This window comes from Theropithecus gelada, chromosome 18, assembly GCF_003255815.1.
Source record: "Theropithecus gelada isolate Dixy chromosome 18, Tgel_1.0, whole genome shotgun sequence".
NCBI classification, from domain to species: domain Eukaryota; kingdom Metazoa; phylum Chordata; class Mammalia; order Primates; family Cercopithecidae; genus Theropithecus; species Theropithecus gelada.
Window position 1 is genome coordinate 6609513 of NC_037686.1, and position 27459 is coordinate 6636971.

The 27459-nt window shown below is 42.0% G+C and overlaps 1 protein-coding gene and 1 pseudogene across 2 annotated transcripts in view; both read right to left on the reverse strand.

The window, feature by feature from the left end:
- Positions 1–27459, reverse strand: part of ARHGAP28 (Rho GTPase activating protein 28) — a 199798-nt gene that overhangs the window by 115222 nt on the left and 57117 nt on the right. The gene's annotated exons all lie outside the window — the stretch shown is intronic.
- LOC112611370 lies at positions 19536–21041 on the reverse strand (annotated as a pseudogene). The gene has a single exon (XR_003116639.1). The product of XR_003116639.1 is annotated as a 60S ribosomal protein L7-like 1 pseudogene (transcript).

Below are 27459 nucleotides of genomic sequence, written 5' to 3' on the forward strand. Positions count from 1 at the left end.
TTGTCAGATGGATAGATTGTAAAATTTTTCTCCCATTCTGTAGGGTGCCTGTTCACTCATGATAGTTTCTTTTGCTGTGCAAAAGCTCTTTAGTTTAATTAGATCCCATTTATCAATTTTGGCTTTTGTTGCCATTGCTTTTGGTGTTTTAGTCATGAAATCTTTGCCCATGCCTATGTCCTGAATGACATTGCCTAGGTTTTCTTCCAGGGTTTTTATGGTTTAGGTTTTATGTTTAAGTCTTTAATCCATCTTGAGTTAATGTTTGTATAAGGTATAAGGAAGGGGTCCAGTTTCAGTTTTCTGCATATGGCTAGCCAGTTTTCCCAACACCATTTATTAAATAGGGGATCCTTTCCTCATTGCTTGTTTTTGTCAGGTTTGTCAAAGATCAGATGGTTGTAGATGTGTCGCATTATTTCTGAGGCCTCTGTTCTGTTCCATTGGTCTATATATCTGTTTTGGTACCAGTACCATGCTGTTTTGGTTACTGTAGCCTTGTAGTATAGTTTGAAGTCAGGCTTTAGCATGATGCCTCCAGCTTTGTTCTTTTAGCTTAGGATCTTCTTGGCTATATGGGCTCTTTTTTGGTTCCATACGAAATTTAAAGTAGTTTTTTTCTAATTCTGTGAAGAAAGTCCATGGTAGCTTGATGAAGATAGTGCTGAATCTACAAATTACTTTGGGCAGTATGGCCATTTCCACAATACTGATTCTTCCTATCCATGAGCAGGGAATGTTTTTCCATTTATTTGTATCTGCTCTTATTTCCTTGAGCAGAAACCACTGTATTGTTTAATGAGCTAAAGATCTGAACAGACAAGTCAGGAACTGAAGTCAGTAGTACTTTCTCTAGGATATCATCCCTGATCCTCCCAGATGAAAACGATCTACCAACACATACCACTTATCATCTTGTAGTTCACTGGCTGGAAGACATGACTTATCTCACTTATCCAATTTTAAACTACTTGGAATTAGAAATGACATTAGATTAATTCTGACATCCCTCAGTCTGTCACAGGGTCTAGCATGATGCATGCTTCACACGAGTAAATATTAAATGCATAAACATGAAAGAATTTTAGTATATATGGAAATGCTTTTTATTTTTTATTTCAATCACTTTGGTGGTACGAGTGGTTTTTGGTTACATGGTTGAATTCTATGATGCTGAATTCTGAGATTTTAGTGCACTAGTCAACTGAGCAGCATGCACTGTACCCAATGCATAGTCTTTTATTCCTCACCCTCCCTCCAAGTCCCCAAAGTCCATTATATCACTCTGTATGTCTTTGCGTCCTCGTTGCTTAGATCCCAGTGAGAATGTATCGTATTTGGTTTTCCATTCCTGAGTTACTTTGCTTAGAATAATGAGCTTTTGAATAGGAACAGCTCCAGTCTCCAACTCCCAGCGCGAGCTACACAGAAGACCGGTGATTTCTGCATTTTCAACTGAGGTACTGGGTTCATCTCACTGGGGAGTGCCCGAGGATCGGTGCTGGTCAGCTGCTGCAGCCCGACCAGCAAGAGCTGAAGCAGGGCGAGGCATCGCCTCACCTGGGAAGCGCAAGGGGGAAGGGAATCCCTTTTCCTAGCCAGGGGAACTGAGACACACAACACCTGGAAAATCGGGTAACTCCCACCCCAATATTGCGCTTTAAGCAAACAGGCACACCAGGAGATCATATCCCACACCTGGCCGGGAGGGTCCCACGCCCACGGAGCCTCCCTCATTGCTAGCACAGCAGTCTGTGATCTACCGGCAAGGCAGCAGCCAGGCTGGGGGAGGGGCGCCCGCCATTGCAGAGGCTTAAGTAGGTAAACAAAGCTGCTGGGAAGCTCCAACTGGGTGGAGCTCACAGCAGCTCAAGGAAACCTGCCTGTCTCTGTAGACTGCACCTCTGGGGACAGGGCACAGCTACACAACAACAACAACAACAACAAAAAAGCAGCAGAAAGCTCTGCAGACGCAAACGACTCTGTCTGACAGCTTTGAAGAGAGCAGTGGATCTCCCAACACAGAGGTTGAGATCTGAGAAGGGACAGACTCCCTGCTCAAGTGGGTCCCTGACCCCTGAGTAGCCTAACTGGGAGACATCCCCCATTAGGGGCAGTCTGACACCCCACACCTCACAGGGTGGAGTACACCCCTGAGAGGAAGCTTCCAAAGCAAGAATCAGACAGGTACACTCGCTGTTCAGAAATATTCTATCTTCTGCAGCCTCTGCTGCTGATACCCAGGCAAACAGGGTCTGGAGTAGACCTCAAGCAATCTCCAACAGACCTACAGCTGAGGGTCCTGACTGTTAGAAGGAAAACTATCAAACAGGAAGGACACCTACACCAAAACCCCATCAGTATATCACCATCATCAAAGACCAGAGGCAGATAAAACCACAAAGATGGGGAAAAAGCAGGGCAGAAAAGCTGGAAATTCAAAAAATAAGAGCACATCTCCCCCGGCAAAGGAGCGCAGCTCATCGCCAGCAATGGATCAAAGCTGGACGGAGAATGACTTTGAAGAGATGAGAGAAGAAGGCTTCAGTCCATCAAATTTCTCAGAGCTAAAGGAGGAATTACGTACCCAGCGCAAAGAAACTAAAAATCTTGAAAAAAAAGTGGAAGAATTGACGGCTAGAGTAATTAATGCAGAGAAGGTCATAAACGAAATGAAAGAGATGAAAACCATGACACGAGAAATACGTGACAAATGCACAAGCTTCAGTAACCGACTCGATCAACTGGAAGAAAGAGTATCAGCGATTGAGGATCAAATGAATGAAATGAAGCGAGAAGAGAAACCAAAAGAAAAAAGAAGAAAAAGAAATGAACAAAGCCTGCAAGAAGTATGGGATTATGTAAAAAGACCAAATCTACGTCTGATTGGGGTGCCTGAAAGTGAGGGGGAAAATGGAACCAAGTTGGAAAACACTCTTCAGGATATCATCCAGGAGAACTTCCCCAACCTAGTAGGGCAGGCCAACATTCAAATCCAGGAAATACAGAGAACGCCACAAAGATACTCCTCGAGAAGAGCAACTCCAAGACACATAATTGCCAGATTCACCAAAGTTGAAATGAAGGAAAAAATCTTAAGGGCAGCCAGAGAGAAAGGTCGGGTTACCCACAAAGGGAAGCCCATCAGACTCACAGCAGATCTCTCGGCAGAAACTCTACAAGCCAGAAGAGAGTGGAGGCCAATATTCAACATTCTTAAAGAAAAGAATTTTAAACCCAGAATTTCATATCCAGCCAAACTAAGTTTCATAAGTGAAGGAGAAATAAAATCCTTTACAGATAAGCAAATGCTTAGAGATTTTGTCACCACTAGGCCTGCCTTACAAGAGACCCTAAAGGAAGCACTCAACATGGAAAGGAACAACCGGTACCAGCCATTGCAAAATCATGCCAAAATGTAAAGACCATCGAGGCTAGGAAGAAACTGCATCAACTAACGAGCAAAATAACCAGTTAATATCATAATGGCAGGATCAAGTTCACACATAACAATCTTAACCTTAAATGTAAATGGACTAAATGCTCCAATGAAAAGACACAGACTGGCAAACTGGATAAAGAGTCAAGACCCATCAGTCTGCTGTATTCAGGAGACCCATCTCACACGCAGAGACATACATAGGCTCAAAATAAAGCGATGGAGGAAGATTTACCAAGCAAATGGAGAACAAAAAAAAGCGGGGGTTGCAATCCTAGTCTCTGATAAAACAGACTTTAAACCATCAAAGATCAAAAGAGACAAAGAAGGCCATTACATAATGGTAAAGGGATCAATTCAACAGGAAGAGCTAACTATCCTAAATATATATGCACCCAATACAGGAGCACCCAGATTCATAAAGCAAGTCCTTAGAGACTTACAAAGAGACTTAGACTCCCATACAATAATAATGGGAGACTTCAACACTCCACTGTCAACATTAGACAGATCAACGAGACAGAAAGTTAACAAGGATATCCAGGAATTGAACTCATCTCTGCAGGAAGCAGACCTAATAGACATCTATAGAACTCTCCACCCCAAATCAACAGAATATACATTCTTCTCAGCACCACATCGTACTTACTCCAAAATTGACCATATAATTGGAAGTAAAGCACTCCTCAGCAAATGTACAAGAACAGAAATTATAACAAACTGTCTCTCAGACCACAGTGCAATCAAACTAGAACTCAGGACTAAGAAACTCAATCAAAACCGCTCAACTACATGGAAACTGAACAACCTGCTCCTGAATGACTACTGGGTACATAACGAAATGAAGGCAGAAATAAAGATGTTCTTTGAAACCAATGAGAACAAAGATACAACATACCAGAATCTCTGGGACACATTTAAAGCAGTGTGTAGAGGGAAATTTATAGCACTAAATGCCCACAAGAGAAAGCAGGAAAGATCAAAAATTGACACTCTAACATCGCAATTAAAAGAACTAGAGAAGCAAGAGCAAACACATTCGAAAGCTAGCAGAAGGCAAGAAATAACTAAGATCAGAGCAGAACTGAAGGAGATAGAGACACAAAAAACCCTCCAAAAAATCAATGAATCCAGGAGTTGGTTTTTTGAAAAGATCAACAAAATTGACAGACCACTAGCAAGACTAATAAAGAAGAAAAGAGAGAAGAATCAAATCGACGCAATTAAAAATGATAAAGGGGATATCACCACCGACCCCACAGAAATACAAACTACCATAAGAGAATACTATAAACGCCTCTACGCAAATAAACTGGAAAACCTAGAAGAAATGGATAATTTCCTGGACACTTACACTCTTCCAAGACTAAACCAGGAAGAAGTTGAATCCCTGAATAGACCAATAGTAGGCTCTGAAATTGAGGCAATAATTAATAGCCTACCAACCAAAAAAAGTCCAGGACCAGATGGATTCACAGCTGAATTCTACCAGAGGTATAAGGAGGAGTTGGTACCATTCCTTCTGAAACTATTCCAATCAATAGAAAAAGAGGGAATCCTCCCTAACTCATTTTATGAGGCCAACATCATCCTGATACCAAAGCCTGGCAGAGACACAACAAAAAAAGAGAATTTTAGACCAATATCCCTGATGAACATCGATGCAAAAATCCTCAATAAAATACTGGCAAACCGGATTCAACAACACATCAAAAAGCTTATCCACCATGATCAAGTGGGCTTCATCCCTGGGATGCAAGGCTGGTTCAACATTCGCAAATCAATAAACATAATCCAGCATATAAACGGAACCAAAGACAAGAACCACATGATTATCTCAATAGATGCAGAAAAGGCTTTTGACAAAATTCAACAGCCCTTCATGCTAAAAACGCTCAATAAATTCGGTATTGATGGAACGTACCTCAAAATAATAAGAGCTATTTATGACAAACCCTCAGCCAATATCATACTGAATGGGCAAAAACTGGAAAAATTCCCTTTGAAAACTGGCACAAGACAGGGATGCCCTCTCTCACCACTCCTATTCAACATAGTGTTGGAAGTTCTGGCTAGGGCAATTAGGCAAGAGAAAGAAATCAGGGGTATTCAGTTAGGAAAAGAAGAAGTCAAATTGTCCCTGTTTGCAGATGACATGATTGTATATTTAGAAAACCCCATTGTCTCAGCCCAAAATCTCCTTAAGCTGATAAGCAACTTCAGCAAAGTCTCAGGATACAAAATTAATGTGCAAAAATCACAAGCATTCTTATACACCAGTAACAGACAAACAGAGAGCCAAATCATGAATGAACTTCCATTCACAATTGCTTCAAAGAGAATAAAATACCTAGGAATCCAACTTACAAGGGATGTAAAGGACCTCTTCAAGGAGAACTACAAACCACTGCTCAGTGAAATAAAAGAGGACACAAACAAATGGAAGAACATACCATGCTCATGGATAGGAAGAATCAATATCGTGAAAATGGCCATACTGCCCAAGGTTATTTATAGATTCAATGCCATCCCCATCAAGCTACCAATGAGTTTCTTCACAGAATTGGAAAAAACTGCTTTAAAGTTCATATGGAACCAAAAAAGAGCCCGCATCTCCAAGACAATCCTAAGTCAAAAGAACAAAGCTGGAGGCATCACGCTACCTGACTTCAAACTATACTACAAGGCTACAGTAACCAAAACAGCATGGTACTGGTACCAAAACAGAGATATAGACCAATGGAACAGAATAGAGTCCTCAGAAATAATACCACACATCTACAGCCATCTGATCTTTGACAAACCTGAGAAAAACAAGAAATGGGGAAAGGATTCCCTATTTAATAAATGGTGCTGGGAAAATTGGCTAGCCATCAGCAGAAAGCTGAAACTGGATCCTTTCCTTACTCCTTATACGAAAATTAATTCAAGATGGATTAGAGACTTAAATGTTAGACCTAATACCATAAAAATCCTAGAGGAAAACCTAGGTAGTACCATTCAGGACATAGGCATGGGCAAAGACTTCATGTCTAAAACACCAAAAGCAACGGCAGCAAAAGCTAAAATTGACAAATGGGATCTAATTAAACTAAAGAGCTTCTGCACAGCAAAAGAAACTACCATCAGAGTGAACAGGCAACCTACAGAATGGGAGAAAATTTTTGCAATCTACTCATCTGACAAAGGGCTAATATCCAGAACCTACAAAGAACTCAAACAAATTTACAAGAAAAAAACAAACAACCCCATCAAAAAGTGGGCAAAGGATATGAACAGACATTTCTCAAAAGAAGACATTCATACAGCCAACAGACATCTGAAAAAATGCTCATCATCACTGGCCATCAGAGAAATGCAAATCAAAACCACAATGAGATACCATCTCACACCAGTTAGAATGGCGATCATTCAAAAGTCAGGAAACAACAGGTGCTGGAGAGGATGTGGAGAAATAGGAACACTTTTACACTGTTGGTGGGATTGTAAACTAGTTCAACCATTATGGAAAACAGTATGGCGATTCCTCAAGGATCTAGAACTAGATGTACCATATGACCCAGCCATCCCATTACTGGGGATATACCCAAAGGATTATAAATTATGCTGCTATAAAGACACATGCACACGTATGTTTATTGCAGCACTATTCACAATAGCAAAGACTTGGAATCAACCCAAATGTCCATCAGTGACAGATTGGATTAAGAAAATGTGGCACATATACACCATGGAATACTATGCAGCCATAAAAAAGGATGAGTTTGCGTCCTTTGTAGGGACATGGATGCAGCTGGAAACCATCATTCTTAGCAAACTATCACAAGAACAGAAAACCAAACACCGCATGTTCTCACTCATAGGTGGGAACTGAACAATGAGATCACTTGGACTCAGGAAGGGGAACATCACACACCGGGGCCTATCATGGGGAGGGGGGAGGGGGGAGGGATTGCATTGGGAGTTATACCTGATGTAAATGACGAGTTGATGGGTGCAGTAGACCAACATGGCACAAGTATACATATGTAACAAACCTGCACGTTATGCACATGTACCCTACAACTTAAAGTATAATAATAATAAATAAATTGAAAGAAAAAAAAAAAAATTTATAAGGCCATGTTTTGAGTGCAGAAAGGGGATTCTAGCTTTATCCCCTTGGATAAATTGGATAAATAGGATTTATCCAATTACTCTTCAGAGTTCTGATTTATAATTATTCAGAGATTTATGATAAAATTTCTGAACTTCATATATTCTGAATTATCATAGGATTATCAAAATAGCACCTTACATGGCTCAACTTTCACTTGTACTAATTCGTTCTCATACATAACTCTTTTGAAGGATGTGAAAGGCAAAAAAAAAGATGTTAGATTTAAAGTAATTCTTAGAATCTAAGTAGTGTTAGTACCTACATTAGCACATCTTTTTTCCTAGACTTTTTAACTATAATGAAAACTCAAAGTGGAAAGTGAAATTATGCCCAACCAAGTAACTATTTTGTGTGCATTATATCAAATAAACTGTTTGACTTTTTCCACTGAAAAAAAAAAAAAAAAAAAGAATAATGAGCTTTTTAAAGTGAATGCTGTATTGAAGAAATATATTTCAGAAAGTTATTGTGTAGGCTTAATAATTTACAGGCTGGGTACGGTGGCTCACACCTGTAATTCCAGTACTTTGGAAGGCCGAGGCGGCTGGATCACCTGAGGTCAGGAGTTTGAGACCAGCCTGGCCAACATGGGAAAACCCTGTCTCTACTAAAAATACAAACATTAGCCAGGCATGGTGGCAGGCGCTTGTAATCCCAGCTACTCGGGAGGCTGAGGCAGGAAAATCGCTTGAACCCAGGAGGCGGAGGTTGCAGTGAGACGAGATTGCATCATTGCACTGCAGCCTGGGCGACACAGTGAGACTCTGACTAAAAAAAAAAAAAAAAAAAATTGTATTCCTAAATACATCATCTAAAGTTAATCACTGTTCTCTAGTTTCCCTTCTCATAGGCCTCCAAATTGTAGAAATCTGTTCCAAGCAGTGCGAGTTCTAAAAAGATAACAAAGCTCTGCTATTATAGAAGACAAAAGGAAACAGAAGACTGGGAAGAGGCAGGTGGGGGAGACATATCATATACAGTTTCAGGAAGATGCAGAGTCCTTAAGTTGTAAGTATTGTCCAAGACACAACTGCCAGGACCATTTTAGCCTCAGACAATGTTCTGAAGCAAACACAGATGCTCGGGCTACGTGGCCTCCAGAAGGCGGAAATCCTTGAGTTGGCAGCCATCTTGTCTTTTCCAGTCTCCAAGTGACAGAGAAAAAACTCCAAAAGCAACAAAGTGATCCAGTTTTTTTCCATTTCTGAAGTCTTGCTTCAGGTGGGGAGTTACTGGTTAACAACAACAACAACAACAAAACGCACCTCTTCCCAAATCAAGGCAGATTTTATAAGTGGATACACCTGACTCCAGAAAGTTAACCTTATATAACACCCGGATGACAAGAACAGGTAGGAAACAAATAGGGCCCCAAAGTCTGTTTACTTTCAATAAATATTTATTGGTCACATACATATAAATTTCTCCCTCTGGTGAATTCTTAAGTTTGTTTAAATTAACCTAATTTAATTGTCATCACCAGTTCACAGACCCCTCCACCTACCAGGCACCTGGCTAATGTCTGTTTCTAATTTTCCATTTGTTATTTCTTAATTTAAGAATCATTTAAAATTTTTCAATTATTTTTGAATAAAATATAAAACCACAAAAGTGTGTGTGTGTGTGTGTGCACACACCAAAAAAAAAAGGAGAAAGAAAAACAAGTAGGTCATTGTAGACTAATGGGGAACCTTGATCCTTTAAATCACCAGAGGTTTTATGGGAATTTGCCAAATAGGTTCACTTGCCAATCTCATTATGTATAAGACCCGTAGGATGTTGTAATAATGTATTTTTGGAAAACAACAACAAAGCTGAACTTACAATTCAGAGAAGAAAGAAAAGAGAGTGAGATTAACTTCAGAATGACTGAAGTTTATTGGTTATCCGATCTCGTAGCCTGCATGACAATCTACCTTTTCTGAAGAAAATGACCTACACATCAAATGCAAAATATTGTATTCAATAAAATGGCTATTGTTACAGAATGAAGATCTTGGCCTCTTTGAAGGCAGGGGCCAGGAAGCTCTTAGAAATGGAGAAGTTGATGTGTGGGAAAGAGGGAGAGTCCAGCAGGGGTGCTGGGGGGAGGCAGGTGAGGGAAGCTGAAGTTTTGTAATGTAGAAATGCATGGTGAGAAGCTCAAGTGGTCTCAATATGCTCTGAAAAAAAAAGTATGTATGTGTATATATTTTTATAAATAGATGAATGCGTGCATGCATGCACTCTGCTACCATTTATTGACAACTTCTTTTCAGCGAGTGCTCACCGGTACAAAATCATGCTGGTTGTCTACCGCTAAGGCCCGTTTCTCTTGGTAGGTACCTGGGCCTTCTTAAGAGTTATTACATATTTGGAATATCACCCATGTATGTTGCTATACATTTTGTTAGGCACATTCATTCATCCATTGGCCAGACTTTGCTCAAATGCAGGAGAAGCCTATAGGCTTTAGATATGATGGTCTGGCTTTTGTCATATGCTGTAGTTTGAATTTAGGCTTCAATGGTATATATGAAATGCAAGGATCTACCTGTTACCTGGCTGCATGTTTTAAAACTTCCCTTGGAATGTCCCAGGCCATATCCTGATTAACACAGGCACTTAGGGAAGCCCAGCCTCTAAATATCTGGTGACTCTTTTCTGTGAATGGGAACTTGACTGTTCACATAGGGGCTACACCTAGCTTGCCCAGTGAGAATGTCAAGCATGACCTAGAGCAGGGATCAGTGAACTACAACCCACAGACAAATCTGGAGTGCTGCTGGCTTTCTAAAAACACAGCCATAGTGACATAGAGCTCCTCTCACTTGCTCATGTATAGTCCGTGGCTGAATGCCAGCTGCCCGTGTGGAGTTAGTAGTTACAACAGAGGTCACATGGCCTGCAAAACAGAAAATAGTTACATCTGGTCTTTTACAGAAAAAGTTTGCCAATCCCTGCTCTAGAGCAAAAGAATGTGTGTAGGGCCCAGGCTGCAGCTGTGTGCCTTCCTGGGACACACAGAGAAATCCTCTCCTTTCCCCAGCCTTGGGGAATACACTGTTCCCCAAGAAGAGTGACTATTAGAACACCCTCCCATCTTGTCACCATCAACACAGGCTGTGCCCTCCTGGAGCCCTCTTCTTTCTCGCAGGGACCCCTCCAGTTCTCTTCTTGCTGGATCTCAGAAAGAATAGGAGAACCAATGAAAACACGTTGCTTTTCATACTCTGATTCTGAATCTTTGTGTAAAGATCTACTCCCTAAGAGAGAAAGTGCTCTAAGATCCACTCCTGAATTTAGAAAATTAGTCTTAATAAAATGAATACCCAGGAAAATAGTCTAATGATAATCTGTGAAAATAAAACTTCAGTGCTTCAGTTGATTTCTCCAGAAACTCTGTTTAAATCTGCTTAACTTTTCTTCATGCATCTAAGAAAAATTGCAATTGAAAAATTAGGCCAGGCATAGTGGCTCATACCTGTAATCTCAGCACTTTGGGAGGCCCAGGCAGGTGGATCACTTGAGCCCAGGAGTTCAAGACCAGCCTGGGCAATACAGTGAAACTCTATCTCTATAAAAAATTTAAAAATTAGCCAGGAGTGGTGGCATGCACCTGTCATCCCAGCTGTTTTGGAGGTTGAGGTGGGAGGATTGCTTGAGCCCAGGAGGTCGAGGCTGCAGTGAGCTATGATCTGTGTCACTGCACTGAAGCCTGGGCAACAGAGCAAGACCCTGTACCAAACATAAAAAAAAATTAAATTGACCATGTGATTTTAGAATTCAGAGTCTCAAGTTCTATTGAACAAACAAAAGGCAAGATCAGAAATAAATGGTTTAGACCCGAAAAGCAATTTAAAAGAATTTATAAGAAAAACTGAAGACCACTGGGAATTTTTAAAATCACAGGTCAAGGGAGACAAGGCAGTGTCCCATGAGGGACAGAGCAGTAATGCGCATCGTCACCTGCCAGCAGAGGCCCAAGTTCCTCCTGGTGAGGATGGGCAGTTCCAAAGCTCCTCTGCAATTCACAGGACTGTCTCCCCATTTTCCTGTTAACTGCTCAAGATCCATGAGCCCATTTTTAGAATGGACAATTTCTCTAGTGTTTTTGAAGTCAGGCAAAAACCTAAATCAAAGCCACTACAGTTTACTCATTGCATTATGAAGGAAAAAAAAAAGAATATGAACTAGAACAAAATTTGGTAGTCTGTTATGAAACTTAATTTGTGGGGAGGATTAGAAGAGGTTGGGAAAGAAGTATTTATCATGTCTAGTGAGGTATGTGGTAGAAAACAGAACAAATGTGGCAGCCATTTTAAGCACAATTTTCTGTGCGTCTATTTTGCAACACCTTAAGTCTAGAACTGCACACTGTACACTTTTTCTTAATGAGAAATATTGTTTATTTTTAACAGGAAAAACAGTTTAATGGTGTTTGTTATCTAATATTTTTATTTTTTTCTGACTGAAAATGAATAAAGCACTCATTTTATTAACATATAGAATTTACAAAGTATAACCTCTCTCCCCTCTTCATCCCCGTTGCATTAATGATCTAACAGAGCCTTTAGCAAGTAATCTCGGATACTCCCATACTGATAAAAGAGTCTGAGTAGCATATTTTCCATTTACACTGTAAACCATCTAGTATCCTTTTTGACTACCTTTAGCCTTCACGGGTCCCTTTGAATGAATGACAAATCTAAATCAAGTCCTCAGCATACTAGAAGCCAATATACATCTATTACTGATGAACACAGAGAATAACCAACAATCTTTTAAATGTCACTGCCAAGAAACACTTTATAATTCGCATTATGACTTTACATATGTATGAAGGTGGAGGAAAAAGGGTGAATAGGGAAAGACATTCAAACAGTTTCCTGAAAATCAATTGTAATTCTTTAGTTCTCTTCCAATTAGAGCATAACCTTAGAGCCCTAAATTTAACTCTCTTCTTCCACCCTCTCTCTGTCCACCTCAAAGCTGTCCATTCCCTTTGGCTGTAGGAAGACAGAATGCAGAAGAAGAAAAAATAAACATGAAACAAAATAGTGGTATACATAAGAAGAGCATCCGTGGCCTGAATCCTTAAAACAACAGGTCAGAGAATTATTAGAGGAGCAATGTTCCTCATCTGTCCTAATTTTGAGCATAAAAAGACCTTACCTATTGTTACATACCAAGGCCTTCTGTAGTCAATTACGGCCCACTGGTGATGGACCTTACACTTTTACAGCATTTTAGGGTTCCATATTTATTGTGTCTCGTAAGTGTGTTAATTATGAAGAAATAGAAGCTGTAGATGTCAAATCACTTGCCCCAGTCATGACTTAAAGTAAAACAGTCTTTTGGGAAGAAATGCGGAAAACTTTTGGACCTAATACAATCAGCATAAAAGCCACAACAAATCATGCAGAATAAGACGTTGTTTCTTTCAAGGTTTTCATTATGTCTTGCTTAGTGTTTGAAATACAGTTTGAATGAGGTAAATGTAAGCATCAGACTGGAAGTAGCTTTAGGGAACGTATTTCATTTGTAAGTGGGGTGGAAACCGGCTGGATGAGAGCCATTGCTAAGGGGAACAGCAACATTTGTATGTCTAATGAGTTAACCTAAGAACCTATAGTTCTGAGGAAAAAAGGGATTGGAGCAATTTATGTAGACGCAGTGGAAACAACTCGATCAGCCGACAGGAGGGAGAACTACAGAGTCCCACCTAGGTCACGATTGCCATTATGTTATTTTCCTCGATTTCTTGCTCAGCCAGAACTCTAAAACGAAGGAGGGGCACTTGCTGCTGTGAACCCTTGCTTCCCCTTGCACTGTAGCAGTCCATAGGGAGTGTTCTGGAATGCTGTGGGAGCGCTTTCTGATTGCTGCAAGGGCTAGCATTTAATTGGCAGGGCCAGGAATGCTAGGAGTCCTAAAACGCATGACAGTCCTGCATAAGAAAGAACTGTCCTGTGTCATGTAGGATTTTCAAATCCCTGATGGACACTCACCACAGGAGAAAAACCTGCTTATAACTATCAGAGCTTAATGCAGTTTTAGACATAGCTATCCAATGTATTTTTTTGCTCAGTTTTACTAAACATTTATTGAAAAAAATTTATTGAACATAACTGATAAACAATAAACTGCACATGTATTAAATGTACAACCTGATGAGTTTTGGGTTTTTTGTTGAGACGGAAGTCTCGCTCTTTAGCCCAGGCCTGACTGCAGTGGCGCTATCTTGGCTCACTGCAAGCTCCGCTGCCCGGGTTCACGCCACTCTCCTGCCTCAGCCTCCCAAGTAGCTGGGCTACAGGCGCCCGCCACAGCACCCGGCTAATTTTTTATATTTTTAGTACAGACAGGGTTTCACCTGTTAGCCAGGATGGTCTCGATCTCCTGACCTCATGATCCGCCCGCCTTGGCCTCCCAAGGTGCTGGTATTACAGGTGTGAGCCACCATGCCCGGCCAACCTGATGAGTTTTGACGTTTGTATGCACATATGAAACCATCATGACAGTCGAGGACACATATACCTCTATCAGTTACAAAAGTCTTCTCACATGCATTTGTAATTCCATCCCTTCCTCTACATCCATCTCCAGGTAACCATGATTTGTTTTCTGAATCTACAAATTTATTTGCTCTTTAGGCCAGGCACAGTGGTTCACATCTGTAATCCTAGCACTTTGGGAAGCCGAGGCAGGCAGATCACCTGAGGTCAGGAGTTCGAGACCAGCCTGGCCAACATGGTGCAACCTTGTCTCTACTAAAAATACAAAAACTAGCTGGGTATGGTGGTGGGTGCCTGTAATCTCAGCTACTCGGGAGGCTGAGGCAGGAGAATCCAGCCTGGGTGACAGAGTGAGACTCTGTCTCAAAATAAATAAATAAATAACAAAAGAATAAAACCTGGCACTTTATAGAATTCTAAATAAGTGGAATCATACAATAAGTACTCATAAAATATGTTTTTATACATGGGACTTTACAGCAATACAACCACAGTGTAATTTGAGGGAAACACTATACGTTGTTTTGTTCAAATACCATTCTGGAAATTCAAGTCATCTGCAGCACCCCAAGCAATACAGCTCAGTAGACCCCTCTCCATTTGCAGCATGCATGGTAATTCTGCACATCAGACCAACCAAGTGACTCCTTCAATGTGTGCAGTCAGTTTTAGTCATGTCCCAATGTTTACATATTTAAATACTTATTATATAAAATATACTTTCCTTTTACTTTTTCCTTAATGTGATGGTTAATTCTGAGTGTCAGCTTAATTGGATTGAAGGATATAAATGTTGATCCTGGGTGTGTCTGTGAGGGTGTTGTCAAAAGAGATTAATATTTGAGTAAGTGGGGTGGGGGAGGCAGATCCACCCTTAATCTGGTGGGCACCATCTAATCAGCTGCCAGTGAATATAAAGCAGGCAGAGGAACATGGAAAGGAGAGACTGGCCTAGCCTCCCAGCCTGCGTCTTTCTCCTGTGCTGGATTTTTCCTGCCCTTGAACATCAGACTCCAAGTTCTTCAGTGTTGAGACTCAGCCTGGTTCTCCTTGCTCTTCAAGCTTGCAGACAGTCTATTGTGGGACCTTGTAATAGTGTAAGGTAATACTTTATAAACTCCCCATTTTATATCTGTATCTATACATATATGTATATATCTATATCTATATCTTTATATATCTATATCTCCTATTAGTTCTGTCCCTCTAGAGAACCCTAATACACTTCATATTATAGTTGGGGCATTATATTAATTTCTAAAATTTTGTGCACAAGTAGATTACATTATAAACTTCATTATAGGATAACAAAAGGGGACAATGTGTCTGATCGTGCTAAGTAACGGATCTACAGACCATTCATTCTTTCCTTCTTTCTTTTCTGGAAAATCTCACACTCCAGGCTTCCGTGACAACACTATCTCCCTGTTTCCCTGATCACTCTTTCTTAGTCTGTTTCCCTGGCTCCTCTTGTACCCAACCCTGGGAAGTGGCAGTGTTCCTCCGTTTCATCCTCTACCCCTCTGTTCTTATCAACTTCTCTCTCCCACGAATTTCTAAGACATTTACTAACAATTATTTGCCAAACTGCTCTCAAATCTAGGTAGGTGGACTCCCCACCCCTCTTGTTGATTCCATAGCACATTTTCACTTGTCCACTCTGTTCTACTTGGATTTTCTCCCAGTGCAGTATATCAAAGGCAGCACGTCCCAAACAGAACTCCTTATCTTTTCTGCAAAATCTGCTCTCCCTGTATCTTCTGTGTTTCTTGTTTGGTGATAATACCATTTACTGAGTCTGGCAAATTAGAAAACGGGAATATTTTTCACTAATTCATCATTTTTTATTCTCCTAGGGCAAGTGTCCACCAAATCCAACAAAACTATCTTATATCCTGAATATGTCTAAACTCTAAAGCACAAGTTTTGTACTTTTACTAAAAGTCAATATAGCAACATTAAAGTCTTAATGGTAAGTATGATTTAAATCATTAAGTGTACTTAAGGTATCTAGCCTATGAAAATAATAATTTTAGACAACTTTATGCCCAAAAATGTTACGTACAAAGTTATTTATGAAAACTCGGAAACAACCATTAAAGAAACAATTTGAGGCAAGGTGCAGTGGCCCATGCCTGTAATCCCAGCACTTTGGGAGGCCGAAGCAGGCGGATTGCCTGAGGTCAGGAGTTCGAGACCAACCTGAACAACATGGTGAAACCCCGTCTCTCTTTGTATTTTGTAAAAGTACAAAAAATTAGCCAGGGTTGGTGGTGTGCACTTGTAGTCCCAGCTACTAGGGAGGCTGAGGCATGAGAATCACTTTAACCTGGGAGGAAAAGCTTGCAGTGAGCCAAGATCGTGCCACTGCGCTTCAGCCTGGGTGACAGAGACTCCGTCTCAAAAAAAAAAAAATTGATATTTTAATTTTGCATCTATACAAAAGTAATTTTGAAGCCATCAAAAGTATACTAATAGAGTGTCTTTATTATAAAAAGAAATGATTTTCATAGTGTTAAATTAAAAATCGGGATGTAAAATTTTCCTACGTATGTAAAACCTGCAGGGAAAATGACTGGAATGAATTGTTAGTGGTGGTGATCTCTGGTGAAAAGGAATATAGATTAGTTGTATCTTCCTTTTTTTAAAGACGGAGTCATGCTCTGTTGCCCAGGCTGGAGTGTAATGGCACAATCTCAGCTCACTGCAACCTCCGCCTCCTGTGTTCAAGCAATTCTTCTGCCTCATCCTCCCGAGTAGCTGGGATTACAGGTGTGCGCCACCATGCCTGGCTAATTATTTTATTTTTTTTAGTAGAGATCAGGATTTGCTGTGTTGGCCAGGCTGGTCTCGAACTCCTGACCACTGCACCCAGCCTGTCTTTTCAAAGCGTAGATCTGTCATGGAGGTAGCCTTCGGCTGGCTCCCTACCATGCAAAGGCTGAGGTGCCAACTCTATGCATGTCATAAAAAGGTCTCACACCCTCTCTCTCAAGTCTTGTTTCTTCAGACTCATCCCCTGCAAATTCATCACCAACACACAGACCTTGCTACCTTCACTGGTACAAGTCATGAACTGTGGCATTTTTACAAGATTGATACCTTTGACAAAAATGTCTTTTACTTCTGCGTTGTCAGGCCAAATAATACATTTATCCTTTAAGACTCAATTCAAATGTCATTACTCCTTTGAAGCCTTTACTGGTAGAGTTGGGAGCCACTCACACTGTCTTCACAAACACTGTTGTGGATATGCTGTTTCACACTTATCTCTTGATATAAGACAGAGGTGGCCACAGGAATTATTCTTCCTGGGCAAAATACTGTATCTTGGTCATCTTTGTATCATTTGTCTCTGATACAGTCTGGCACACCATCCTGGCATTGCTATAAAGAAATGCCTGAGGCTGGGTAATTTATTACATAAACAAAAGATGCTTAATTGCTCACAGTTGCACAGGCTGTATAGGAAGCATGATGCTGGCATCTGCTTGGCTTCTGGGGAGGCCTCAGGAAACTTACAATCATGGCAAAAGGCAAAGGGGGAGTTAGCACGTCACCTGGCCAGAGCAGGAGGAAGGGGCTGAGGGAGGTGCTACACACTTTGGAACAACCAGATCTCATGAGAACTCACTCATTATACAGTAACAAGGGTGGGTGGTGCTAAACTGTTCATGAGAACTCCACCTCCACAATCCAATCACCTCCCACCAGGTTCCACCACCAGCACTGCAGATTACAATTCAACATGAGATTTGGGCAGGGACACAGATCCAGACCTTATCAACTACGGACACACAGATGCCTCAAGGCCAGGAGAAACTGAAGCCAACCTGTATTTTCTGACAAGACAAAAGGCAGAATGAACCAGAATACACGGAACAAAGCAGAACTACTCAAATTAGTTAAAGAGGAAATTACAGTTGGAGTAATCCAACTGTCAATCCAACTGTGATGGACAGCAGTTAGATTATTTAAAAAGTTGGAATTAAACTTTTACATTAATAAGTCTCTTTTACCTGTATATTTAAAATACAGTTGTCTTTGAGAGTTGTGTCTAACACTTTTAATGGAGAATGATAACATTGGTTAAAACTGTGTTTTTGGAAAGTGAAACAGAAAACACCCATGGGGACACCTATGGAAAGCCAACCCACCAGATTAAAATTCAAAGTGCCATTCTTTGCCTGCACATCACAGCTTTGTAAAGTCTTAATGTCTGTGCCACAGGCATTATGCTATATTATCTTAGATAAAAACAATCAGAATTTCAGGGGTTGGGGCTCAGACAGAACGCATTTTTTAAACTTCCTTCCACTGTTGAAAACCACCAATCTACATGAAAGATTTCCCCAGTTACAGACTACAGCCCTGAAAAAAAAAGAGTCTTAAAAACCATTCTCATTGATGATCTCTACCTAAAACATGAAAGCAAATGATATATTATTGGTATAAAGGAAAAGTAAATAATAAGAAGGTAGTTTAAATAACTTTCTTCACTCAAGAGATGCTGATTCTTATTTTTTTTTTCTTATCCTCAAAATACATTTACAAGGGTAACTTCAATTCTTTTTATTATTTTTAAATGGAGTTTCACTCTTGTCGCCCAGGTTGGAGTGCAGTGGCGCGATCTTGGCTCACTGCAACCTCCACGTCCCAGGTTCAAGCAATTCTCCTGCCTCAGCCTTCCCAGTAGTTGGGATTACAGGTGTCCACCACCACGCCTGCCTAATTTTTGTGTTTTTAGTAGAGATGGGGTTTTACCATGTTGGCCAGGCTGGTCTCGAACTCCTGACCTCAGGTGATCCATCCTCATCAGCCTCCCAAAAGTGCTGGGATTACAGGCATGAACCACCGCGCCTGGCCCCAACTTCAATTGTGAATGAATGATCACATGAGAACATTTCAATATTTTTAGGCCAAAGGGAAAAGCCTAGAGAATAAAAAAATTTGCTGGTAAGAAACTGAGCTCTGAAAAGAAAATTTGGAGGCCGGGCGCAGTGGCTCAAGCCTGTAATCCCAGCACTTTGGGAGGCCGAGATGGGCGGATCACGAGGTCAGGAGATAGAGACCATCCTAGCTAACACGGTGAAACCCCGTCTCTACTAAAAAATACAAAAAACTGGATAACACAGTGAAACCCCGTCTCTACTAAAAAATACAAAAAACTAGCCGGGCGCGGTGGCGGGCACCTGTAGTCCCAGCTACTGGGGAGGCTGAGGCAGGAGAATGGCTAAACCCAGGAGGCGGAGCTTGCAGTGAGCGGAGATCTGGCCACTGCACTCCAGCCTGGGCGACAGAGGGAGACTCCGTCTCAAAAAAAAAAAAAAAGAATGCTATTTTAGGGATTTTTTTCCCCCACAGCAAATAGCTTTTATAGCTATTAATATTTATATATCAATAGCCATAGCAAGTAGGTTTAAAATTTTTTTTTTTTGCAGAGACAAGTGAACATTTATTTGTATGCCTTTCTTCCTATGTGTATTTTCAGTGTTTTTCAAAACAAGGTCCTAGGACTCTCCAGATTCAGTTATGTCCCTGGGCTTGGTCAACTGCTGCAGGAGTCTTAGGGAGCCTTGTACAAATGCTAGAGTGACTCATTTACCAACATTAAACCCTAAGATAGATGCAACAAAGCAGGACTCCTTCCTCCACAGAATGTGCTGATTTCAGACGATGCAGCACCCAATGCAGAAAACACTGGAATTTTTCCTTGGAACTGGACTGTGATGAGTGGTGCTTGCGATGAACATAAGCTACTATCTTTTCTTTTCTTTGAGACGGAGTTTCGCTTGTTGCCCAGGGTGGAGTGCAATGGCATGATCTCAGCTCACTGCAACCTCCACTTGGCAATTCTCCTGCCTCAGCCTCCTGAGTAGCTGGGATTACAGGCATATGCCACCATGCCCGGCTAATTTCTGTATTTTTAGTAGAGACGGCATTTCTCCATGTTGGTCGCGCTGGTCTTGAACCCCCAACCTCAGGTGATCCGCCCACCTCAGCCTCCCAAGTGTTGGGATTACAGGCGTGAGCCATCACGCCTGGCCAGCTACTGTCTTTTCTTTGACCCTTCCTTTCCGGTTTTTGAAGATAAAGCAGGAAATAATCTTCTCTGAAGATACTTGATAAAAATTCCCAAAACAATTAAACACATGCTTCCACTTCATTGATAAAAATTTACCACAGTTTGACACCTGGGTCTAGTTCAGCTGATGGATGAGCTGATTGATGCGTTCACCCCGATAGCCAGGTGTGCCCATCTCCTTGAGGAAGCCCATTCTATTTTTGGTAGCATGACGGGCCACTGAGAGGTGGAAAGGGCGCAAGAACCATGAGATCTCCTGGAAATGCTTCCCTGGAAAGGCAATTTCATGAATGAGGTCTTCCAAGCAAATGAAGCCAAACTTCCCCAGGTGCTCCTCAATCACTGTGTTGTCTGTTAGAGGGATGGTCTTATTCTTGACGTTGGCTTGTCCACGTTTCAAAATGAGTTCTCGGACAGACTTCAGATTTGGAAATCCCCGGGTCACATAAGGTTCTACTATACGCAGCATTTTTAGGTTCTAGGGGGTGACTTTTACAAAGACACCACTAAAAATTTTCTTTAGGCGAAGTCTTGCAATGGTTCTCTGCACCAGTAAACTCACGCCATCAATCCTTTCGATGCGTACAACAAAGGCCAGGGAATGTTATCTGGCAATTCCAAGGCATGAGGTTTCACTTCTAGTCGTCTGAGATGCACCTTGTCACGTTTCTGCCACCAGGAATCACGGAGGAATGATTCCAGTCCCTTAAACCTGAGCCTTTTTCCTTTCCGCTGCTTCTTCTTTGCCAAAAGTGCCTGTTTTGCCTGGGTGGCTTGGAGGGCTTGACAAGCCTTCCTCTTTTGCAGCAGATTTTCTGGAACCAAAGGGATTTTTCTCTGCTCTTGCTCCGCCATCTTTCTAGTGGTCGCTTTAAAAGTTTTGAATGGCAGTTCTTGTTGTGAGGATAATTTCTATTGATCTTTCCATCAAATTTTAAATGGTATGGTCTTATATCATTTTTTTCAGGGATTCACCTATCAATAGCAAGGACACTGGAATAATAGTTTCAAAGAATGAAGTGGTCAGCACATCCCAAAAAGGCATGCTGGGGGGCGTGTGGTTGGAAGGTTACGGTGGGACGATGGTGGAGACCCCGAATGGTGGGAGAAGAGAGTGGTGAGAAAAACTGAGCTCCACTGTTCCTTCCTATGGACTGCTCTTCTCCATTGCGTTCTCACATTTTCATCCTCATTGACACCAACTTATCTTGATCTGGGTATACACCTAGCCCTTTTAGACTGGCATAGTTAAATTTTTCTTTAAGTATATATGACAGGATAAATTGTCAAAACATCCTTCACTAAAAACTAAAGAAAGGGAAAAATAAAATAGAAAAAAATGAAGAAGGTCTAATCTATAAGCTTACGACCCAATGGGACTAATGTCTAGTTGCAGTTTAGCTTGCGCAAATTAATAACTCTGGAAATCACTGCCTTGGTCACTCCATGTCAAAATACTGTTTTGTTCAGCTGACGTTTCCTCTCCCAAACCTCCCTCCCAATTGTTCCTCCCAATAAAACTTCTCCTAATTTCAAACAGACACTTCCTCAGGGAGTGTTTTCCAAAAAATGTTTAATGTCAACCCATATGAAGAAACACAATTTAGATCTCTACCCAGTACACACACATACCTCATATATGTAACAAAAATTTCACGAAGCAGTCTCATTATGTGTGATATACTCTGACCTATTTCCTTTTCTATTTCATTTTTTCAAATGCAGATATTGACCAACTAAGCTAATTTCATGCACTATCACTGTGTGGTATTAGTCACTGGAAAACTAAGTACAGCCTGAAAATGTCCATCTCAGTCTAGTGCTCATATCTACATGGAAGCTCATTTATATATCACAGGCACAGTCATCCCTTTCTCAGTTTCTCAACTGCACCCACTTCCTTGGAATTCTCAAAACCTGCTGGTTGGTTTAGTCATTTATCATACAATAAGGGTTACAACATAGCAGGGGCACGGGACCACAGTCAGGGCATCAATTCCTGCAGGCATGCACAGATGCCAACCCAAGTCCCGGGTGCTCACAAACCAAGGAAGCAAAGAGGAGGAAGCAACTGTGCTGATCTAAGGGATTGCTGGGCCAAAGAAGGACGCACTAGGCTGGGCGCGGTGGCTCAAGCCTGTAATCCCAGCACTTTGGGAGACCAAGATGGGCGGATCACAAGATCAGGAGATCAAGACCACCCTGGCTAACACGGTGAAACCCCGTCTCTACTAAAAAATACAAAAAACTAGCCGGGCGAGGTGGCGGCGCCTGTAGTCCCAGTTACTCGGGAGGCTGAGGCAGGAGAATGGCGTAAACCCAGGAGGCGGAGCTTGCAGTGAGCTGAGATCCAGCCACTGCACTCCAGCCTGGGCAACAGAGCAAGACTCTGTCTCAAAAAATAAAACAAAATAAAAAATAAATAAATAAAAAATAAAGAAGGACACACTGGAGGTAGAAAGATGCACTGGAGGTAGAAAGAAGGAACCCAGAGTGATGGAGCTGTCTTTACCACTGAGTGATAGTGCCAGGAAGGAGGGAAGAGTTAAATTTTGAGTGACACACCTGGTCCTCTTGAATGAATGAATGAACAGTTAAATTAATATTCAAAGCCCTAAGCCAGTATTTTTTTAAAAAGTTATAATGATATGAAAGAGTGTTCCACCACTCTTGCTTAGGCAATCTGGAATCTGTGTTATTTCGCTTATGTGAACTATGCAGGGACTCGAATGGGGAGTGTTCCTTGCAGATGATAAAAGAAGAGAACCTAATTAGGAAGTCATCGGAGAATCCTTCTGAAAGAGGGATTTAGGTGTTTTAACAAGCACTGAAATTAATTCCAAAGACAGCTTACGAGAGAATCCTTTGGTGTTTTCTCCATGAATTTCCTTTTGGAAAAAAAAAAATCAGCTCCTTAATTTCCTCAGGCTCTGGCTGCCCACAGGCATTTGCTGCTCAGCAGCTGCCTCAGTACAAACAGCTCTGACTCCACGGACTGCTGGCTGTTCTTGGGAGAGATACTGCTATTTGTCAAATGTGACACTCGAATAAAGCTTGAGGACAGGGGATTAAAATCAGATATCTTTACTCAGTATTTTCACATGTGACTAAAATTAGAAAACACAATACATTTCAAAGAATTTCACAGAGGCATTTAACATTCATCAAGCAAAGGAACTTTGGGTAAGTTTGGCCTTTGTTTTCACATCATTTTGTTCCCATCTCTGTGATGTACCTCCTACTGCACTGAAATTGACTATGATCATGTCTTCATTCCTTCACTAAATTGAATTGAGGGCAGGAACATGCTTCCTTATTCTTTGTATCCTTAACATCTACCACCTTGCCTGGAGTTTAGAATGGATTCAGTAACACTTTGTGGAATAAATAAGGAAAGAGGTAAGAGGAATGTGAGCTTTGCTCCGTGGTGGAGGGTAGGAAAGAGGTTGGAGACAGGACAGGAGAAGCGAGAAAAGTTGTGGGCTTTCCCCAGAAATGAAAGCGATTACATTCAGAACATGTAAACCCAACCAGGCTCCTGGCTACTTGCTCCCTAAAGCAGTGCTTCTTAATCTCTAGGTGCATATAAATCACTTGGGAGTCTGGTTAAAATCCAGACTCTGAGTCAAGAAGTCTGGGGCAGAATCTAACATTCTGCATTTTTAACAAAGCTGCCAGGGGTTACAAATATCACTGGGCTACAGTTTAGACACACCTCCAGGAGCAAGCCAGCCCAGGGACCTGCATGAATTTGACTGGGCTCCTGGGAGGAAGTAGACAGTAAGCTCAAAGAGGTAACTGAGGAGGCTTTAATAAGAGTCTGTCTGGCTATTTGCAAAATGTGAGTGGCATAAGGGGAAGAAAAAATTAAAGAACTTAATAGTTAGCAACCAGGAGGATGAGGCATCACCAGCCCTAGACTGGAAGCCCAAAGGGAGGGAGTGGTTACCCAAACCAAAGAGAGCTGGAACAGGAACAGTAGGCCAGGGTCATGAAAAGAGCTGTGGTCTTGGGTACGGAATAGAGAAACAGTTTTCCTAGGGATGGGAAAGGGGAATAAACATCCTAGTCTCACTTTCTTCCCAGTCCTTGACTGCCTTTTGTGCCTCCCATTGGCCAAACCCAACTGGGAACTAGAGGGCAAGGGGGGTTTGTGGATAAGCTCCCCCCAGAGCCTCTCAAAGTGGAGAAGAGTAAGAGTGAACTTTTTATTAATTCAGCAATGTATTATGTCCTGTGGTTAAAAGTAAATACCCAGGCCGGTCACAGTGGCTCACGCCTGTAACCCCAGCACTTTGGGAGGCTGAGGCAGGCAGATGACCTGAGGTCAGGATTTCAAGACCAGCCTGACCAACATGGAGAAATCCCATCTCTACTAAAAATACAAAATCAGGCAGGCGTGGTGGCTCATGCCTGTAATCCCAGCTACTCAGGAGGCTGAGGCAGCAGAATCGCTTGAACCCGGGAGGCAGAGGTTGCAGTGAGTCAAGATCACGCCATTGCACTCCATCCTCAGCAGCAAGAGTGAAACTCCATCTCAAAAAAAAAAAAAAAAGTTAACACCCTTAAAACACAGAGTCTGGACTTCTCAAGGGGGGTGACATTGAAAAAAAACTGCAGTGAGTCCCTGTTTATTTCTATAGGTAATCTTTAGGATGAAAAGAACCCCAAGTGGGTAAGTAGGGGCAGCATTAAAGATAAAAGAAAAACAAGCTGAATGCCTGAGGCCAAGTGCTGGGAAGTCATCAAAAGCCCAGCTCAGAAAGTGAAGAACAGAGTGGCCTCAACAGATTCTCTTGGAGAAACAGGACTAGCAGGTTGGAGCTGGCTGTGGCAGTTAAGGGAAGACCAGCTTTCACTTTGGTCTCAGGAGCACCTGGTCTAAAACCCTCCTGCTCCTTTTTAGAATTTAGATACTATGTTACTGATGGATTTCCAAGATTTGGGAAAGAAAGTAGACCCAAAGAAAATAAGAAACAGTAAGCACCAAGACCAAATAGCCAGCTCCTAAAAAGATCCAATCAGAAGTTTGTTAGAGAAATATATGTGGGCACACATCATATACAACTATATAATTGTATATAAAATATGACACACAATTAATCTCTTGGCTGGGTGCGGTGGCTCACACCTGTAATCCCAGCACTTTAGGAGGCCGAGGTAGTTGGATCACCCAAGGTCAGGAGTTTGAGACCAGCCTGGTAAACATGGTGAAACCCCATCTCTACTTTAAAAAAAAAAAAAAAATTAGCCAGGCGTGGTGGCAGGCGCCTGTAATCCTAGCTACTCAGGAGGCTGCGGCACAAGAATTGCGTGAATGCAGGAGGTAGAGGTTGCAGTGAGCCGAGATCGTGCAACTGCACTCTAGCCTGGGCGACAGAGAGAGACTCTATCTCAAAAATAATAATAAAAATAATAATAATGTCTTGGCATTATATATAACAGATAGTGACATATTATATGTATATTTCAAGGGATTCCTCATTAATACTCTAATCGAGGCTGTCAGGAATAACATTAAAAGACGGAAAGAGTAACCTCATATTTGGATTTTTCAATGTGTTAAAAAACAGTGAACACTCTTCTACCCATTCGCCCTAGAAAACAAGGTTATCTCACCCCCTCAATCCCCGGTTCCCTAAACCAAGGACATGCTCTGCTCCTCATCAGTTGCAGTGGCTAAGCATAGCAGACCTTCCCAAGGCTGGGAAGGCAGCTGAAAAAAACCAGCTGGAATCTCCAGGAAGTGAGAAATTGGCTTGGGCCTTGACTGATGAGTCAGATCTGGGTGCTCTCTGCCAGGATAATATGAGAGCTTGTTGACTGATGTGCCCCTCTCTCCACCGCCCTGCCTCCATCCCTAAACCCATATTCCAAGAGATATGGGCTGGCCAGTTTACCACTTGTCCCAGGGAGAATTGTCAGGAAGAAAAATAAAAACAGCAAACAGATTCCAGAATCTTGGTTCTAGTTCAAAAGAGCGACAAAAATAGTTTTGAAAAGAGATATCAACTGGCAAAACAAGTTTTTTTTTTTACCACCCCATCCAAACTGGGGAGAAGGAAAGGATTTGGAGAGGAAAAAATCATTATGAGCAATTAGAGGCCATGTGTTTGGTGCTCCACTCCCAGAACAAGGCCACAGTGTGTCTGTCAGGTGGGAGCTGGGGCCCACACAGGCTTCTCCACCAAGTTTGGGAGGATCTAGGAAGACACTTGCTTCCTGCTTCCCTTCTTTTGTGATTAAGGAAGCAGCCTCAGAGACACATCCCATGTCACCAGGGCAAGAAGAATGGGCAGAGACAGCAGCTCCTGCTCCCGCTGGGGAGTGATGGGGTCAGGAGTTCCCTGCACAGCCTGAGGGATGCCCACTTTAGCTGAGAGAGAAAAAGAAGCAGACAGAGATTGATTCTCAGAGCCTGACAGATGTGCCTGGCTGGAGATAAGGGTCCCTGTGGCAGGGGCTGCAGAGTGAACAGTTCCTTCCAGAAACTGGAACAGGCTGAAGGCTCAGCTCATATCGGAGAGCCAGGTGGGAGCCACCCCACAGATCCACGTTTCCATCCCAACAGCACTGTGTCCAATCCCCTGGGGTCAAAGCTCAGACAGCAGAGGAAGGCTGAGTCAAGAACACAGGTCCGCCTGACGCCCCTGACTGCCTCTCCAGATGCAATGGCTTCCAGCAACAATAGAAGGAAAGGAGGGGAATCAAGGGGAAATATTCTGAATATTCCTGAATTTTAACCAGAAGCAACTTAGAAAGTGCTAAATTGGATCAAGTCGACTGGCTGTGGCTGTGATTAGATGGGAGTTTTTCTGCTGTCTGCCAGAAGTGGGGGCTCAGAGTTAAAATATAAATTTTATTACTAGAAATAAAGAAAATTATGTTCTGTGACTGTGAAATTCATGGGCATTACAAGACTGACTGAATTGTTTTTTTCTTGAGACAGAGTTTCGTTCTTGCCGCCTAGGCTGCAGTGCAATGGGGTGATCTTGGCTCACTGCGACTTTCACCTCCCGGGTTCAAGTGATTCTCCTGTCTCAGCCTCATGAGTAGCTGGAATTACAGGCACCCACCACCACGCCCGGCTAATTTTCGTATTTTTAGTAGAGACAGGGTTTCGCCATGGTGGCCAGGCTGGCCTCGAGCTCCTGACCTCAGGTGATTTGCCCACCTTGGCCTCCCAAAGTGCTGGGATTACAGGCGTGAGTCTCCGCGCCTGGCCCAAGAGACTGATTTTTTTCTCCACCTCCATTGCTTAAATGTTATACAGGCATCC